This window comes from Micromys minutus (genome assembly GCF_963924665.1).
Source record: "Micromys minutus genome assembly, chromosome: X".
NCBI classification, from domain to species: Eukaryota; Metazoa; Chordata; class Mammalia; order Rodentia; family Muridae; genus Micromys; species Micromys minutus.
This window is the reverse complement of record NC_137970.1, coordinates 47,314,360-47,329,426: the sequence shown is the minus strand read 5'-3', so window position 1 is coordinate 47,329,426 and position 15,067 is coordinate 47,314,360. Positions and strand designations below refer to the sequence as shown.

The 15,067-nt window shown below is 38.2% G+C and overlaps 1 protein-coding gene across 2 annotated transcripts in view; it reads left to right on the top strand.

The window, feature by feature from the left end:
- SNX12 (sorting nexin 12) overlaps window positions 1–15,067 on the top strand; it is a 110,618-nt gene that overhangs the window by 15,099 nt on the left and 80,452 nt on the right. The gene's annotated exons all lie outside the window — the stretch shown is intronic.

Sequence of the window (15,067 nt, the reverse complement as noted above, 5' to 3'; positions counted from 1 at the left end):
GTTCACACGATTCCATTGAAAAATAACTTTTTTTTTGAGGGGTTTCTTGAAAAATAACTTTTTAAAATCAAGAATTAGAAAGGTAAATTTGACATTTATTTTGCAAGTTATATTTATATTTGCCCTAGTAAGAGACAAGTGAGTTCTCATATCTGCTTCTGCTTTTAATCTTTTATCTATTTTCATTGAAATATATTACATACATATATTATTGTTACAAAAATATGTATGTAGCTATGTATATACATGATATTTGAGATGGGGCCATGCTATATAGCCCTGACTGGCCTGGCACTTGTTATAGAGATTGGGCTGGCCTCAGACTCATGGTAATCTTGCTGTCTTAGCCTTCCAAGTGTTGAGATTACAGGCATGTATCACTACACTTGTTTTTTGTTGCTTTTTTTAAAAAACAGGTTCTTACTATATGGCCCTATGTGGTTGGAACGCAGCTGTGTAGATCAGGCTGGGCTTGAGTTTACAGCAGTCCTCTTGCCTCTGCCTTCCAGGTATTAGAATTACAGATTTGCATACTGTGCCTGGCGTAACTATTTTAAGTGTATAGTTAAGGGTCATTAATTACATCTGTATTGTTGTGCAACCATTACCACCATACATCTCAATACATTTTTCACCTTTACACTTCAAATTCAATAATTCTTCCATTATCCCTAGCAGCTACTATCCTTTCTGCCTCTTTGAATTTGACAATCACAAGTATCTCATATAAGTGGAATATTTCTTACATTTTTGTTATTACATATTTATTTCTATCTTTGTGCACTTAGTGCTATAGCACATGTGTTGGGGTTAGGAAACTTGCAGGAAACAGTTCTCTCCTTCTACCATATAGGTCTCGGAATTAGACTCAAGTTGTCAGGGTTGGTGGCAAGTACCTTTATGTGCTGAGCCATCTGGCTCAATTTTATTTGTCTTTTTTATTACTGATTTCTTTCACTTTAGCATAAAATCAAGGGTCATCATGTTTTAGCACATGTCAGAATGCCTTTCCCTTTAAAGGAAAGTATAAAAGCTCGAGAACTTTGCATTCATTTTCATTTTCCAATTCCATTTTGTTAATTCTTGAGGTTTTTCCATTTAATTAAAATTTTAATTATGTTTATTTGTTTGTGGGTGTGTGTATACATGCATGTGCATGCTATTGTTTGTGTATATAGGTTAGAGGATAACTTGGGGAAGTTGGTTCTCTGGTTCTAGTATGTGGCTTGCGGGATTGTCAGGCTTGACAGTAAGCACCTTTAACCTGCTAAGCCATCTCACCAGACCTCATTTTAAAAAATGTATGCATGTATCATGTGTGTGTTTGTAGGGGTTGGACAGAGAACAACCTTAGGTGTCATTCTCAGGAATGCCATTCCTCCATCTTTTAAAAATGCTCAGTAAATAAATATATATCCTTGAGACCTCTGCTTAACACATTTATGTTTGAAAAGTGATAAAGATAACTAAAATAAAAAAAAACAAATTATAAAACACTACAAGCTGCTCTCAAAGTTTTCCATTGTTTTACCAAGCACATATAGCTACTTGACTTACAGTCTCTAAATAATTCCCTGTGTCAAAGATACCCTTTAAGTTAAAATAAACAATTTAGATGACAAAGATATGTGTCTCCAGAAGGTGCTTAACTTTTATTTGATAAATCAAGAGTTTTTTTCAATAAATCCAATTAGGGACTCTGGTAAATCAATCCTGGTAGGACTTCCTTTACTTATTGACTTCCTTTACTTCCTTTACTTATTGCCTCTACTGTTAGAGTTTCTGCTTGGGATGTTAGATTCTTAGTTTGCTCAGCTTTAACATAATTCACCCATATTTTCAGGCTTTCTATCACTTTGTACTAAACCTGGGTTAATGGAAGCCTCAGGAAACTCAGGTATTATTCCTGCTTTCCACACTCACATCAGGGGATTCTTCTCAAATATATATGCATCAGTCAGTCATTACTTCAAGGCTGCCACCCTCTTTTCTCCCATTTTTTCTTATTTTTGAAATTATAATTACATAATTTCTCCCCTCCCTCCCTCCTGTGTGTGTGTGTGTATGTATGTATGTATGTATGTATGTATGTACACATTTTTGCCTTCCTTAAAATTCATGACCTCTTTTATTAATAGTATGTAAATATGTGTATATACATATATTCCTAAATACGTAAATACAACCTGCTCAGTCTGTATCACTTGTGTGTATGTTTTCAGAACTGACCTTTGATATTGGGTAACCAATTGGTATATGCTTTCTTGGGGAAGACTTTTTTTCTGCTCCCAGAATTCCTCAGTTGCCTATAGTTCTTTGTGTAGGGTTGAGACCTCATGGTCTTGCCTCTACCTCTATTTTATGGGTGTAGCTTCTTCCGTTACTAGGAGATACAATCTTGTAGTAAACCCCTTAGTACTCTTTAAAATCGTTCCTCTTTATCATCTGCTGTGTTCCTTGAGCCTTAAGTGCCAGGAGTATATTGTATATATACCCATTAGGACTGGACTCCACAACTGTAGTTTGATTGGATGTGGGTCTTTTTTTTTTTTTTTTTTTTTTTTTTGGTAGTAGTCTCTATTGAAAAGAGAAGTTTCCTTGATGAGGAGTAAATACTACACTTTCTGCCCTCTCCTTTTGAGATATGGTTTCTCATTGGCCTGGGACTCAACCAATTAATCTAGATTGGCTGGCTAACAGGTTCCAGGGATCCTCCTGTTTCCACCTCCCCAGCACTGGGATTACAAGTGAGCACTACTATGCCTGGCTTTTTTAGGTGGTCCTAATGCTTGCAAGGCAAGTAAGTACTTTACTGACTGAAGTATCTTCCCAGACTTTCCCCCCTCATTTTAGGCTATTGTGACTCAACTACAAGGAGATAGATAATTGGTGAAAAAATATTTTCATCCAGGGTTTTCTGTAGCCCAGTGTGACCTTGAATTTATTGTGTAGTCACCAAGTGCTAGGGTTCATGGTACCTGCTAGCATACTGGATTTATGCATTTCTTGGTGTTAAGCCTGTCCTCATACTCACTTTATACTTATAGAAGCATTCTACCAACTGAACTATATCCCTAGCCCAGAGGAGAAGCATTTAAAAACTTACTTTGAGGCAGAATCTTAATATGTAGCCCTGGTATCTCAGGAGTCACCATGTAGACCAGGAAGGCCTTGAATTTACAGAGATGTGCTTGCTGGCCTGTGTCTCTGTAGTGCTGGAATTAGAGGTGTGTGCTACCACATAGGACTAAAACTTTATTTTTTTATTTAAGTTTTTGAAAGATTATTTATTCTGTGTATGTGAGTACACTGTAGCTAGCTGTCAGACACACCAGAAGAGGGCATTGGATTCCATTACAGATGGTTGTGAGCCACCATGTGGTTGCTGGTAATTGAACTCAGGACCTCTGGAAGAGCAGTCAGTGCCATCTCTTCAGCCCCCAACTAAAAACTTTCTAATATAGTATTTGTATTTATTTCTTGAGAAATTCATATATGTGTGAAATGTGTTTTGATCATAGCCACCATTCACTCCCCTTTCTAGCTTATCCTGGATCACCCTCCAAATTCACCTTCCAAGTTCTTATCCTCTTTTTAAAAAATAACCCACGGAGTCCAATGAATTCTGCTCATATGTGTATGGCTGTAGGGCCATCCACTAGAGCATGGGGAACCCATTACAGGCCATTTCTCTGAATAAAGACTCTCCCTACCTCACCCCCTACCCCAAAGTCTACTAACTCCTCTGGTAGGGATAGGGCTTTGTGAGCCCCTCCCCAACCCATGCTGGAATGGCGACTGTCATGATCATGTGCAGGTCCTACTGGCAGCCAAATCTGCCGTGAGCTTATGTGTGTAATGGTCCTGCCGCGTCCAGCAGACACTGACTCAGAGTAGTATTTCTTAATCTCTGTCTCTTACAGTCTTTCAACTTCCTCTTTCAAGTGTTTCCCGAGGTGTATGTGTGTGTATGTGTGTGCCTGAGCACTCCATAGTCATTTATTCTCCATAGTTTGACCTGTTGTAAATGTCTGTACTAACTTGCTATGCACTGCAAAAAGAAAATTTTGTTGATGATTGAGAGCTGCAGTAATCTATAGGTATAAAGATAATGCCTTAGAAGGCAGTGTAATACTATATGTATTTGGCAAAATAGTAGCTTTCCCCCTAGGGCCTGTGACCTCCCCAGCTATTCATTCTTGGCTAGGTTTTATAGTATAAGCCTGAATTTATTCCCATGGAGAAGGCCTTGGATCCAGTTATCTTGAGAACTGTTTTGTAGTACTGTAGATCAAATATTTATCCAATGCAAGGTTGTTCTAAGTGGCTTTTTAGTTTATATTTAATAATTTTTGATAATTTTAAAAGCATTATAATATAATCTGGCCACTACAATACAGTCTTCCCACTAAGCTTTATTCTTTAAACTATTCAGAATTGGGTTTTGTAAATGATATATTTATATATCATAATGTCTTTCTAGATAGGTAATTAATTGCCCCAACACTTTCCCCCAGTGATTTGAAATGCCACCAATATCTTTACTGAATCTTCTTATATATCTGAGTCTGTTTCTGAATCATTGACTTTGTTTTGCTGATATTGTTCTTATTCCAACATCACACTTTTCAAATGACATAGAGCTTTTGTGTGCTGACTAGGATCATTTAGAAGTTGTGAGTTCAAATGATCCTCCTGCCTTAGCCTTCCAAATCTTGGGACTACAAACATGCACCACTATGTCCAGCTTGTTGGATTGTGGCCACTGTTCCTCTGTTTGTCAAACATCTGTTTAATAATTTTTAGAAACATCCAAACATTCCATAAGAAATCTTACTGTTCTATAAAGATTGTATTGAATTGTCACCTTAATTTTGAGAAAGTAGCTATCTTTACATTATAGTTTTCCTGACCACAGGGCTGTAGTAGACTCCTGTTTAATCAGTACTTGTTAATGATGCATCTCTCTTTTCATTTGGGCTTTTGTCTTTTGTAATGCTTATTTATCTGTAAACTTTCTGGGATCTTTTGTTTCATTTATGTATTTAGAATGTCTAGCATAGAATAGATTATTCAGTAAAGATCAATGAACATTTTACACTACAGCAATTGTTCCCTAATTTGATTAAAAACTGTGGACTCACCCCCCATAGAAAAATGCAGAAATATACACCGAGTTTTAAAGAAAACTTCAAGGGAGAGACTGGACACTTTACCTGATGTCTATATAATCTGTATTATAAAGAGATGCTGTATAGTAGTTGTTGAATACATTTTTTGTGGGACTTGAGGGGAAGATTTAATGCTTTAACCACGGGCTGCTGAGCAAAGCTTTATAGCAACAGATACTCTTTGGGGCCTGAAAATGAGGGAGTGAATAGGAGTGTCTTGAATTTTAAAGGGCAGAAGGAGAGTGTTTTAGGCTGACTGGTCTGCCATCTAAAGGCCTATTCTACAAGATTTTTGGATCATTTCTATTTTTGTTAACTTTCTTAAATCCCTTTGGGCTTTCTCCTACCTTCCCCACCTTTCCACGCTGCCGATCAGCATTCACTGTTGCTTCCCTTGTCAGGTATTTGCATTGTTTTTCCTGGGAAGCTGATTGCGTTGTAGATGAGTTTCCATACCCCAAATCTCCTTCTAAATTCGTTCTACTTGCTTATTTTAGCTGAAAGCTGGTCTCTATCACTGTGATAAAATACCATAAACAAAAGCAACTTGAGTAGGAAAGTGTTTCATCTCTTACTCTTCTGAAGGGAAGTCGGGGAAGGCACTCAGTGCAGGAACTGAAAGAGACCTTGGAGGAACTACTGCTCACTGGTTTGCTCCCCATGGTTAGCCTGCTTTTTCATATAACTAAGAATCACCTGTCTTGGTATGGCACTACCTGAGCTAGGCCTTCCCACATCAATCACTAATTAAGAAAATGTCCCGTAGACTTGCCTGTAGGCCAGTTTGGTGGGGGCACTTTCTCGATTGAGGTTCTCTCTTCTCAGATTTCTAGGTTTAAGTCAAGTTGATAAAAGCCAACCAGCACTGCTGGCTTCTCCCAAAGAGTTATTCTTTGCCTATTGCTATGGCGCTTTGTCTGATAGGGGGATCTCACTAGGTTGCCTTAACTGATCTCTGAGCTCAAACTTGTGAGCTCAGTCCTCCTGCCTCAGTCTTCCAAGTAGCCAGGAATACAGGTATGTGGCACAAGAGTAATGTATACAACTTGTTTCTTTCCTAATACACATTTAGATGGTTTTTAGCATTTTAGCCTATGAACAATACCACATTGAGCATCCCAATAAATGCTATGTTTTTATTGTGTGGGTGTGTTTATAGAATAGATTTGTGGAATTTGAACACTTGGATCAAATGCATGAACATTTAAAATTGATAAATATCCATGAGATGGGTAGGGGAGAGGATAATTAGAATATATTATATAAATGTATGGAAATTGTTAAAGAACAATATTAATAAAAGTGTTTGATAACTACTGCCAGTTTTTATCTTAAATGTTTGTTTTAATATATGTTATTATCAAACATACATGACTGTCCATTTTCTTATACCTTACCAATACTGGGAGCTTTACTAATTTGGTTAAGTTTTGTTTCACAGGAAAGTTATTATCTTTTTTATTTTTTATTTCTTTCAGGCCATTTCTTTGAACCGTCAGATTATAAATATCTTATATGGGACTCAAGTCTATTTCAATGTTTCTTTCTCTCCTTCCCTCTTTGTCTTTTTTTTTCTCCTACCTTTTCCCTCTATTTCCCTTCTTCCTCTCTTTCTCTTTCCTTCCTTTTTTTAAAGACAAGGTTTCATGCAGGTCATATTGGCCTCTAATTCATGGCTAGCCAAAGCTAGCATTGATCCTCCTGCCTCCATCTTCCAAGTGTAGATTATAGAAATGGACCATGTTATAGCTTTGGACTAGTATTTGAATTTCTTTTTAAAGATTTACTAATTTTGTGTGTGTAAATATTTTACTTCTTTGTGTACCACGGGTGTGCCTGGTGGTTGCGGAGGTCAGAAAAGGGTATTGGATCCCCTGGAACTGGGGCTACTTACAGACAGTTATGATCTGCTTTTGCCATGTAGGAACCCTCCCTGGTCCTTTGTAAGAACAAGTGCCTTAAAGCACTGAGCCACCTCTCTAATCACCTTGTACTAGTGTTTTTAAACAGTTGTGTGCCATTTCATTGTGAGGATGTAATATACATTTTATCTTGATGTATATTTAGTTTGCTTTCAGTTTGTTGTTCCTGTGATATTCTTTTTTTAATTGAACAACTTTATTTAAAAATTTTTTTGCATTCTATTCTTTAAACATTTTTTTAGATTTATTTAATTATTTAGGTGCATGTGTTTAGGGATTTGTATATGTATGTGCAGATGCCCAAGGGGGGCGGGCAGAGGAGGATGTTGGATTCCTTGGAATGGGAGTTGCAAACAGTTGTGAGCTGCCTGATACAGGCGCTGGGAATTAAATTCAGGTCCTCTGCAAGAGCAATATATATTCTTAACCACTGAACCATCTCTAAAGCCTGCATTCTATTCTTATGAACAAATACTTCTGTCTTAGTCACTGTTGTATTGCTGTGAAGAGACACTGTGGCCAAGGCTACTCTTATGAAATAAAACATTTAATTGAGGACTTACTAACAGTTTCAGAGGTTTAGTCTATTATCATCATGATGAGAAGCATGGCAGCATGCAGGCAGGTGCTGGAGCAACAATAGCTGAGAGCTACATCCTAATCTACAGGCAGAGGGTGGGAGGGGAGGGGAAAGGAAAGGGGGCAGGAGGGAGACAGAGGAAGAGAGAGAGGGAGAGGGGGGAAGAGAGAGAGAGAACACACACGAGCGAGCGCACTTAGACCTGGTATGGGCTTTTGAAACCCCAAAGCCCACCAACTAGTGACACAGTTCCTTCCATAAGGTCATAGCTACCCCAACAAGACTAGCTAAACCTAATCCCTCTCAAACAGTTCTATTCCCTTGTGACTAAGCATTCAAATATATGAGCCTTATAGGGGTCATTCTTATTCAACCCACTATAGCATCTTTGTGCATTTATTTCTTAGAATCAAATATGTTACCTATTAATATATTCACTAACTAGCACTTCATTTTTTATAAATCTATATCTTATAAGGAACAATATTTTTAAAACAATACCTCTTTTGCTATCTGTAGTATTTTTCACATTTTTGTCATTTTATCAAGTAGTCTCCCTTCTATTGCTGAATATTTTCCAACTGTATGAGTGTTATAGTTTTATTTGTTTTCTTAGTGGAAATTTGGCTCACATTTTATTTTAGGTTTATTATGAATGAAGCAATAAATGAACATTCTAGTACTTTTTTATCTCGGACTTGCTATATAACTGAAATTGATCTTTTTAAATCTTTAAAAAAAATTAGTGTGTGTATGTATGCATGCTCACAAAATGCATACATCATAGAACATATGTAGAAGTCAGAGGACAACTCTTTAGGGGTCAGTTCCACACTGTTGAGACAGGATCTTTCACTGTTTCTGTCATTGCCCAGTGTATTCTAGGCTTGTTAGACCACAAGCTTCTGTCTAATTTTCCTGTCTCTGCTTCCCATCCTGCTTTAGGAGTGCTGGGATTACAAATGTACATCATAGCATCCAGCTTTTTATGTTGGTTCTAGGGATGAAACTTAAGTCTTAAGGTTATTGTCGCAGGTGCTTTCACCAGTGAGCCATTTCCCTGGCCACCAAGATAACCTTGAATTTCACTTTTCATTTTGCTTGGATTACAGGCATATTCTGCCACATCTAGTTCATGAGGTCCTGGAGACTGAATCCAGGGCCTTGTACGTGGCAGGCAAGTACTCTGAGCCAAATTCCAAGCCCCTTACAAGTCTTAGTGTAAACATACATGTGAGGCCCCAGGTTTGATACCTAACATTACAAAATATTTCAGTGATTTGTAAGAATTTTAAAAATATGTTCTGGTCTTAAGTTCTTTGTCAGATTTATGTTTTGCAAAAAAAATTTTCCACCTCTGTTCTTGCATATTTGTTTACTTTTTTTCCTCTTTCATTTTTCCTTCCTTCATTTCTTCCATTCTTCCATCTTTCTTTTTTTGAGACAGAGTATCATGTAATTTTGGCTGGCTTGGAACTCACTATATAGATCAGGCTGGCCTTAGATTTATAGACATCTGCCAGCCTGTGTCTTCCACGTGCTGGGATTAAAGGCTTGCAAACTACTCATCTTCTTAATGGTGTTTTTTCTGATCTGGGCTTTAAATTTGGTAACGTCCATTTTTGATATGGTATAGATCAAAGCTTGTATTTTTCTATTTGAATATCGGGTTCTTCTAGAACTCTGTTTAAAAGGAATCCCTATATTCTATCCAGTATTACTTTTAAAAAGTCAAATGACTGTAGGTTTCTTTTTGTGTGCTTCATTCTGGCTGATGACCTATTTGCCTATCAGATTCTATAGACTTACAGTCTTAAGGCCAGGGGTGTAGGTGTCAGGAGTACAGGCCCTCTAAATGTCATTTTTCAAGATTATCTTCAACACTTGGGGTCCTATACTTTTTTTTTAAATTGTTTTTATTTTTATGTGGCTGTGGCTATGTGAGTGTATGCCATGTGTATGGTACTGAAACAAGCCAAGGGATAGCATCAGATCCCCTAGAGCTAGAATTACAGGTATTTGTAAGTTGCTTGACATGGGTTCTAGGAATTGAATTCAGATCCTCTGGAAGAGTAGGAAACACTAGTAACTACTGAGTAAGCTCTCTACCCCTAGTCCTTTGCATTTCTGTATATGTGTATTTTGGTTTGTTGACACATAGTCTCTCAATGTAGCCAAGGTGTCACCAGGAATTCACTATGTAGCATAGATTGGCTCCAATTTTGTTTTTATATTTATTTGCTTTAAAGCTATGCCTGCTATCATATGCCTTTAATCCCAGCACTCGGCAGAGGCAGGTGGTTCTCTGAGTTCAAGGCCAGCCTGGTTTCCAGAGCCAATTCTAGAACAGCCAAGGCTACACAGAGAACCAGTCTCTTGAAAAAAAATGTTGTATGTATATGAGCGTTGTGTCTGCTTGTATGTATGTGCAGCATACATCTGTTCCTGGTGCCTGAAGAAATGAGAGTCCTCTAGACTTGGAGTTGATTGTGAACCACTATATGGATGCTGGGAATTAAGCTCCAGTGTTCAGTAAGAACAAAGGCTTTTAACTACTGAACCATCTTTCCAGCATTAGACTGGCTTTTGAACTTCAAATAATTCTACTGCCTCAGCCTTTTGAGTTCTGGTATTGTGGGCATGAGTCACAATGCCCAGATAGGAAGATTTTTGTATGTTAGGGAAGTATGTATGTGTATAGTTAGAGAAGTAGGTAGTAGGGTTTTCATAGCATAAAGAGGTTGAGACGGAGAAAAGCTAAATGACTTAGCTCAAGATTAAATATCATCTAGTGTCCAGTGAGATGCAGTAGATGCACCTGCTTGCAAGCCTAAGGAGCTGACTTTGATTTCCAAAACTCATATGGTGAAGGTGAGAGTTGACTCCCATAGGTTGTCCTCTGACCTCCATACAACAGCCATGGTTGCTAGGTCTCTCCTCTGTTTCTCTCTCTCTCTCTCTCTCTCTCTCTCTCTCTCTCTCTCTCTCTCTCTCTCTCTCTCTTCTCTCTCTCTCTCTCTCACACACACACACACACCACACAACACTTTTTGTGTAAAATAAATGATAGCAGCATATACTTGTAATCCTATTTGTAATTCTATCACCTGGTAGGCAGAGATTCCTTTCATCTTTGCCTACAAAGAGTTTGAAGTCAGTCTAGAAAACTGAAAGAAAATAAAGAAGAGCAAGAAGCTGAATTCTGGTCTTTGTGACACAAAATGCCATCTTGTTTCTGTTACTCAGAAGGACCTATTTTGGTCTCTTATTAACTTTTTCAAGCATTTCGGTTATTTAATATTATTCTCTTCCATGCTGAAAGCTATAGTTTCCGAATTTGGTTCCTGCTGATCATCTTGTTTGTTTTTGTTTTTTTTTTTTTAACAGAAAGTTTAGTATAGCTTCCCACACTTTTGAAACCACTTTAAGCCACTTCTTTTTTGTTTTGTTTTGTTGAGAGGGGGTTTCTCTGCGCGGCCCTGGTTATCCTGGAATAAGCTCTGTAGACCAGGCTGACCACAGATGTCTGCTTGTCTCTGCCTCCCAAGTGCTGGGATTAAGGGTGTGTACCACCACTGCCTGGCTTTAAAATTTTTTTAACTTCTTACTTTGAAGTAATTTTAAATTTAAAGAAAAAGTGCTGAAATAATATGAAGGATTATCACAAAATTTTAACTTTGATTCATTAATTTTAAATATGTGACAATTGCTTGTTTTCATTTTATCTTTATAGTTTTTTCTATAATATACTACTAAATACTTGAGCATTTTTTTTCTAAGAACAGGGGCATTTTATTACAGAAATTACAGCACAATGAGGAAAATGAACATTAATATAGTACTGCTGTACATAATTGGATTTTATACTTTGCTTTCAATAACCTTTGTGGTTTTTAATTTTTTATTAGATACTCCCTGTATTTATATTTGAAATGTTATCCCCTTTGTCCACCCCACTTCCATTCCCCCTCCCCCTCTGCTAGTCTTCACAAAGGTGCACTAGCTCCCAATCCCCCTCTCCACCTCAGTGCCTTGGCTTCCCCTACACTGGGAAAACATGCCCTCACTGGACCAAAGACCTCTTCTCACATTGATGCCAGACTCTGCTATTCTCTGCTACATATGCAACTGGAAACTGGAGCCATGGGCCTCTCAATGTGTGGTCAATGGTTAGTGTTCCAGTCCATGGGAGCCATGGAGGATTTGGTTGGTCGGTCGACAATGTTCTTCCATGAGGCCACAGCCCCCTTCAGCTCCTTCATCCCCCTCCAGCACCCTCACTGGGGTCCCCGTAATCAGTCTGATGGTTAGCTGCAAGAATGCTCAGCTGCATGACTCTGGCAGAGCCCCTGAGGAGGCATCCCTATTTGGTTTCTGCCAGCAAGCACCTCCCAGCATCAGCTTTATTGCTTGGGCCTAGTGGCTGCACATGGGATGGATCAACCTTTGTGTTTTGAAACAAAGTTCACTCTGCAGCTCAGGTTGGCCTGTAACTCACTATTAGTTCAGGGTATCCTCAAACTCATGGTACTCTTACTGTCTCAGCATCCCAAGTGTTGGGATTACAGGCATGAGCCCTCACACCCAGATGTTCCAATAAATGTCCTTTGTAACATTTCCCAACACAGATTTTTATATTAAATTCAGTTATATCACTTGGTCTGCTTTAACCCAGAATCCTTCCTGAGCCTTTTAAAAAGTTTGTGTGTGTGTGTGTGTTGTATTCAGGAGCATGTGTTCCCATGTGTATGTGTATAAGTGTGTGTAGGTGTGTAGACCTGAGGTTGATGTAGGGCATCTTCCTTGATCGCTTTTTCTATGTTGAAGCAAGGTCTCTTTCACTGAAGCAGGAGCTCACGAATTCTAGTTGGTCTAGCTAGCTGATTTGCCCTTGGGTTCCCTATCATTGCCGCTGAAGTGTTGGGATTACAGGTGGCTGTTGTGTCTGCCTTGTTTTTTTTTTTTTTTTTTTTACATTTTCTCTAGGGATCTTTTTTTTTTTTTTCTGGTAATAATGTTGGTACTTTCTCTTTTCATTTCTTTAAGACAGAAACTGTAGCTTGATCTGGCTTCAAACTCACTGTTTGTCAAGGATAAGCTTGAGCACCTGATCCTCCTGCCTCTACCTCTTGAGTGATGCTGTGCAGCAGTGTCCAGTTTAAGGAATGCTGGGATGGGACCCAATGCAATATCCCCATCCTGTTGCTTGGGTACCTTATTATTTCTGTAAGCTGCTCTGAGGGCAGTCTCCTCCATTTTGGGCAGCCTTGATACTCGATATCCCTTTCTGTTTGATTGATTTCCTCTACCTACTCCTCTCTTCTCAGTACTAAACATCTAAACATCTGTACTTATCATTCTGATTGTTCTGTTCGTCCATCAGTTCATTGATATTTCACTTTGAAGATTGCCATCTAGAACATAATGTACTATAAGTACCTGTTCTGATGAGCAGAGGGGAGTGGGCTAGTGACTTTGTTCTAGACCCTATGCTATTGCTCATGAATACAAAGATTACTCCTCCTTCTCTGCCACATCAAAAGCTCTGTTGAGCCTATAGTTAGTTGAAGTCTGTAAGACTTTAACTCTGCAATGTTTATACATTCATTACTTGAACATCTGTGGTTTAGGATCTTATACCAGTCTTTGATCTATTTTTTAACATTTATCTTGCTAAATTTATCTATCATTCCTTCTTATCAAATTTATTTGAACCTCAATGGCACTCAGTTGTACTATCTTATTTTCCAGTTTATTATCTGTAAAGTGGATTACTGAGCTGTCAGTGTTTTCATACAGATAGCTGTTGGAAGATACTAAAAAGGGCAGTAAAGAACTCAGATCTTTCCAGCCTGATCATAAACTTTCTCCCATTGAAATCAACCCATGTGATAAGGGTGGCTGCTGTTCATCTACTCTCTTTTGCTGTTGAATATACTTTGAGCCAACTAATTTCTAGTCTTCTTTTCTAAGCCATGATTTTGTTGTGCAGCCCTGGTTGTCTTGGAGCTCACTCTGTAGTCCAGACTAGCCTTGAACTTGCAGAGATTCATTCGCCTGCCTCTGCATCCTGAGTGCTAGAATTAAAGACATGTGCTACCACCATTCAGCAATTTCTAATCTTTTTAGGGATTCAGTGCTTTAAGATAAATGGGAAGGTCTGATTATTATAAAAGTGAGGGGCGGTGGCAAGATGGCTCAGTCGTTAGAGGAGTTTGTCATCAAGCCTGACAACATGAGTTGGATCCTCAGCACCTACATAGTAGAAGAAGAAAACTTTTCTATAAGTTTTCCTTTGAGTTTCAAATTTATGGTGTGTATACACCACACACACACACACATACACACACACACACACACCCCTACACCCCCACACACCCCACGTGTCAAATAAATAAATAAATACATAAATAAATAAATGTCCCCAACGTGAGTAGGGTTTGCATAGCAAGTTTGAGTTGATCTTGAGCTGCAGAGCACCCTGTCTGAAATAAAAAGATAAATTTACTTAGTCACACTTTTGGATGCTAAAGCCCAAGTGGCATAGTGTGAGCTCTGGCAAGGTCCCTCCAGCAGATGATGAACATATGTGGGACAGTAAGCACATCATGAACCAGAAAGCAAAGAGGAAAGAAGACGTTCTTGCTCCTTTTATAACAATTCTTTTTCAGGAACTTGAGAATCCCATGCTAGACACCTGATTTCTTCAAAGAAGAATCCCAGTGATCTAAGGACATCTTACATTTTATGGCCCTGTCTTATAAGGCTTCACACCATTTTCCAGCACCCCCATTCTGATGGCTGGCCTTCCAATACATGAGCCTTTTAGGGATATTCAAGCCACATCCAATCCACTGTAGACAGGAAGATGTTATTGCCTGAAAATGAAGGAAAATGAAATATAACAAAGCATGAACCCTATACTCCCTAAGAGACAGTGGAATCTTTTAATGAAGCTAGTATGTTTTTCAAGTTTCCATTAAAGTCCTGAGTATGGCTTCCACAAAAGGAAAATAAAATGTTAAAATACAAAGAAATAGCAATTTAGCTGCCTTATAATTTGGCCTTCTGAAATTGTGATTTATGAATAAAAGGAAGGATGAAGGGTGATTACAAGCAAGGATCATGGAAAGGAGAGAAGATTTTTCATTAGTGTCTTTTTTTCATAGTTTATTTTCAAGTACATAGGTAGTATATATATGAACATATTCTCCTTATAAAAATGTTAAAACATTTATATATGAGGTTACATACTTTCATATTCCAAGAGCCCAGAAGAATCAGGACATAATCACAGCCAAATCAAAGTGAAACCGAAATTTAACATGCAGAGTTCTGTGCTTGACTTCAGGGTCCTACTCAAAATCTCTGATCCTCAGAAGGGTTTGTGCTAC